Genomic DNA, 5,140 nt, shown 5'->3' on the forward strand with positions numbered 1-5,140 from the left:
ATCTTTAGGTTAATTGAATTATTTCTTGAACGATTTCTGGTCTATAGACTCCCTAAGAGAAGACATTACTGTTTTTACTCCCCACATCACCCCCAGCACACCTTCCACACAGTAGGTATCCAGAAAAGCCTTTTTTATTTTATACTTGAATGCATTGAACTTTAATTTGCATCTCAATATTTTTTAATAAATGCTTTTTAAATGCTGAGTGTTAAAATGAATTCTGCCAATGCCCAATGCTTCTCTTTCCACTCAACTTACAGGAAAGCAAGTTTGGGCCTGCCTCTGATCTCTTAGAGCAGAAAGCTAATCTCCAGGGTGACCTCACCACAGAGATGTGTTTTATAGTCAACTGGCAAATCTCAGCATGAACTGAGAATGAAGGCTGGAAAGACAATAAACATACAAACAAGTCAGGATTGTACAAATCAAGTCAGTTCAGATAACCAGCTGGACTTATGACTAGTTTTCAATTTTAAGAAAACTACAAAGGGAGAAATCTTCCTCGCCAATAGTAATCCTTTTCAGAAGACTAGGACGGCCTTTCTCTTATTAGCAAATGAAGAAGTCTGCATAATAGAAGGAGGAAAAAGATTTTAAATTAATCTATGCCAGGGATTTTCAAACATGCTTTGATTGAGGAACACTTTGTTCAAACTAAATATTACTAATATATATGAGCAAATAAAAACACATCAAGACAGAGCTTGAAGGCAGGATCCAGGCCCCAATTCTAGCTGTTTCTCTCTTCTCTTCAGTTCAGATCAGTCGCTCAGTCATGTCCAACTGTGGCCCCATGGACTGCAGCACACCAGGCTTCCCTGTCCATCAACAACTCCCAGAGCCTGCTCAAACTCATATCCATTGAGTCGGTGATGTCATCCAACCATCTCATCCTCTGTCATCCCCTTCTCCTCTCGCCTTCAATCTTTCCCAGCATCAGGGTCTTTTCAAATGAGTAGGCTCTTCGCATCAGGTGGCCAAAGCATTGGAGTTTCAGCTTCAACATTACTCCTTCCAATGTATATTCAGGACTGATTTCCTTTAGCATGGACTGGTTGGATCTCCTTGCAGTCCAAGGGACTCTCAAGAGTCTTCTCCAACACCACAGTTAAAAAACATTAATTCTTCGGCCCTCAGCTTTCTTTATAGTCTGACTCTCACATCCATACATGACCACTGGAAAAGTCATAGCTTTGACTAGATGGACCTTTGTTGGCAAAGTAATGTCTCTGCTTTTTAATATGCTGTCTAGGTTGGTCACAGCTTTTCTTTCAAGGAGTAAGCGTCTTTTAATTTCATGGCTGTAGTCACCATCTGCAGTGATTTTGGAGCCCAAGAAAATAAAGTCTGTCACTGTTTCCATTGTTTCCCCATCTATTTGCCATGAAGTGATGGGATACCATGATCTTCGTTTTTTGAATGTTGAGTTTTAAGCCAGCTTTTTCCACTCTCCTTTTTCACTTTCATCAAGAGGCTCTTTAGTTCCTCTTCACTTTCTGCCATAAGGGTGGTTATCATCAGCGTATCTGAGGTTATTGATATTTCTCCCAGCAATCTTGATTCCAGCTTATGCTTCATCCAGTCCAGCATTTCTCATGATGTCCTCTGCATAGAAGTTAAATAAGCAGGGTGACAATATACAGCTTTGATGTACTCCTTTCCCAGTTTGGAAACAGTCCATTGTTCCATGTCCAGTTCTTTTTTTTTTTTTTTAACTTTTATTTGCATTTATTTTTTGCGGCATTTATTCCCGGGCCATAAGTTTTTGTTTCTTCAGTTTCTTCTGGGATATCTTTTTCTTCTGTGCAGCCTCCTCTCCTGGTTTAGGAACGATCTGCTCTTTTTCAGTAAGGATCATCTCAGTATGGCAGGGAGAGCTCATGTAGGGGTGGATCCGACCGTGAGCTCTGTGAGTCCTGTGCCGCATCTTGGGGGCTTTGTTCACTTGGATGTGCTCAATGACCAGAGAATCTACATCTAAGCCCTTACGTTCAGCATTACTCTCTGCATTTTTGAGCATGTGTAGTAAAAATTCAGCACTCTTTTTGGGCCACCGACCCTGCATCCAGCCCCACTGTTTGGCCTGTGCACACCTACCAACTCCACCGTCATAACGACGGAATGGCACACGTTGCTTCTTTAACGTGACATCTTCAGATACTCGGTGGCTTTTTGGATATGCATACCCTTTATGGCCTGGGCAGTTTCACGAGTGTTCTTAATTAAAGTGTACATGAAGATTTGAACCTCTTGATTTGCATGATTTTGTGGGGTTTTCTGGGTCAAGTGAATAGCGCACCATTTTTAGGGGTCACTTCAGGCCACTTACCAGAAAAGGAAGCCATGTCCAGTTCTAACTGTTACTTCTTGACCTGCATACAGATTTCTCAAGAGGCAGGTAAGGTGGTCTGGTATTCCCATCTCTTAAAGAATTTTTCCACAGTTTGTTGTGATCTACAAGTCAAAGAAGTGCTCTCTACTCGTGAGCACTGCTAAAACTTCTCATTGTGATCAAACTTCACTGGCCTTGCCGTTTGCAGTAGGAAGACCTGAGACTGAGGAAAAATCCTTGACTTGTCCAAGGTCACACAGAGGCACCAGGATGAGTTCCTGGGTCGACTTAATCCAAATGCAGTGACCCTTCCACTGCACCATGCAGAGGGTAGGGAAAATTTGCTTCTTAATGCAGAGGGGTGGCTGATGGGAAGGAGATAGAGCACAAGAGGAGAAGGATTGCCCTGTCAGATGCACGGAGTAACAGAGCAGAGCAAAGCCATGCAGAGGCCGCTAGTTGTTTGGTGGCTCCAAGATATCTGCTGAAATGAGAAGACACCATATCCTGTCTTTTTGCTGGATCACCAGCCTGTGATGATTTACTCCCATGGTCAAGTCAACAGACATTAATTGAGCATCTGCTATCAGGTGCTGGGAAACCTGAATACAGTGATACAAAGACAATTAAGTCACTCTGTCATGCCACAAAAATGAGTAAGTCACTTCTTCATCCCAGGTACTCGTGGTCAAGTACAGAAAAGAGATTGGAAACCCTAACTAGAGTGAGTGTGAGACTGTTGCATGGACCCACAGGGTAGCTACCCAGGAGAAGGGGAGAGATAATTCACTAGGAGAATCAAACATGCCCAGCAGAATAGACAGCCACACAGGCTTTCCAAGGATGAGTTTGTCTGGAGGTGGACAGGCGAGGAGACACATCTGGTTCAGAACAGAGAGAACAGAGAAATAGGTTTCAAACAGTGGCAAAGATGCTCGTTTGCAGTTTAGAAAGACCACTGAGGTGGCACTGTGGAAATTCACAACAGGAAGAGGCTCTGCACTGGTTGAACTGAGGGGACTCAGAGTAGGAATGGAAAACAACGGTGGTTTTCACAAGGAAAGTCAGCATAACAAGTAGGAGCGATAAAAATGACAGGAGGGTTCCCTGGCTCCTGTGGTTCCTGAGAACTCTAGAAGGTGGTACCATCACAGATAAAGAGTTTCAGAGAGGAAATAAGGAGCCAGCTTCAGTGGGCAGGAGTTCAAGGTGCTGGTGGGCCCACCAAGTGAAGTTATCCGATGGAGAGATAGGTGTAGGGGTCTGATGGTGCACACAGCACAGGCTGGGTTCGTTCCCCAGCTTCAACTTCTAGAGGAAAAGGCATCACCTATTTCCCCTACATGGGGCTTCCGAGGTGGCTCAGTGCTACAGCATCTGCCTGCCAATGCAGAGGATATGGGCCCCATCCCTGGGTCGGGAATATCCCCTGGAGAAGGAAATGGCAACCCACTTCCAGTATTCTTGCCTGGAGAATCCCATGGACAGAGGAGCCCGACAGGCGATAGTCCATGGGATTGCAAAACAGTCAAACACAACTTAGTGACTAAAACAATGACAAAAACCTTTCCCTGTGTGCCACAGAGCTTGCTTCAGCCCTCTACTCTGAGGGTTTTCCATAAGTAAAATTCTGTGAAGTTCTGTGTTGGTTGTTTCCTTTTTCCCTAAGCTATCTAGTTGAATTCAAACCCTATCAGCTTTTACCATAAGTTATCTGGGGAATGCAGCCTCACCCCAGAGATACTGGCTTCCTCTATTACATCGGAATTAGGAAGCAACTTTATTGTAAGCAATAATAAAAATATACAACACTGAAAAATATAGAGCATATATCCAGTTTAGCTTTGTCCCATCCATTCCTTTATGGAATAAAATTATCATCATTTTCAAGCAAGAGAAGAAATATAGGACGAAGGTAAATGTCCAGGTCCCAAGCCAGGGAACCCTGCAATTACTCAGAATTGAGTTAGGTACTTCGTTAGCATTCAATCAATACATCTGTACCAAGTAACTTAAGGTGCTGAGACGCAATACCCAAAACCATGGGAGATACTAAAAATAGAGAAAGCCTAAGAAATAGATTGCAGCCATGAAATTAAAAGACACTTACTCCTTGGAAGGAAAGTTATGACCAACCTAGATAGCATATTGAAAAGCAGAGCTATTACTTTGCCAACAAAGGTCTGTCTAGTCAAGGCTATGGTTTTTCCAGTGGTCATGTATGGATGTGAGAGTTGGACTGTGAAGAAAGCTGAGCACTGAAAAATTGATGTTTTTGAACTGTGGTGTTGGAGAAGACCCTTGAGAGTCCCTTGGACTACAAGGAGATCCAACCAGTCCATCCTAAAAGAGATCAGTCCTGGGTGTTCATTGGAAGGACTAATGCTGAAGCTGAAACACCAATACTTTGGCCACCTCATGTGAAGAATTGACTCATTAGAAAAGACCCTAATGCTGGGAGGGGTTGGGGGGCAGGAGGAGAAGGGGACGACAGAGGATGAGATGGCTGGATGGCATCACCGACTCGATGGATGTGAGTCTGAGTGAACTCCGGGAGTTGGTGATGGACAGGGAGGCCTGGTGTGCTGCAATTCATGGGGTCGCAAAGAGTTGGACACGACTGAGCGACTGAACTGAACTGAACTGAAGAAATAGAACATCAGCTCCAGAAGCTGATAATTAATTAACTAGATAATCAAGTACCAAAATGAAAATGTAAGGATAAATGGAACAAATGTCAATAGAAATTAAATGTCACCAAAGTTCAGAGGTAGGAAATAGAAAGTTTAATCAGAGTAATGAGGA

The 5,140-nt window shown here is 43.4% G+C and overlaps 1 pseudogene; it reads right to left on the reverse strand.

Moving 5' to 3' along the window:
• Positions 1-1,747: 1,747 nt before the first annotated feature.
• Positions 1,748-2,305, reverse strand: LOC128044966 (60S ribosomal protein L17-like; annotated as a pseudogene).
• Positions 2,306-5,140: the final 2,835 nt, after the last annotated feature.

The sequence above is a fragment of the Budorcas taxicolor genome, chromosome 3 (assembly GCF_023091745.1).
Source record: "Budorcas taxicolor isolate Tak-1 chromosome 3, Takin1.1, whole genome shotgun sequence".
Taxonomy (NCBI): Eukaryota; Metazoa; Chordata; class Mammalia; order Artiodactyla; family Bovidae; genus Budorcas; species Budorcas taxicolor.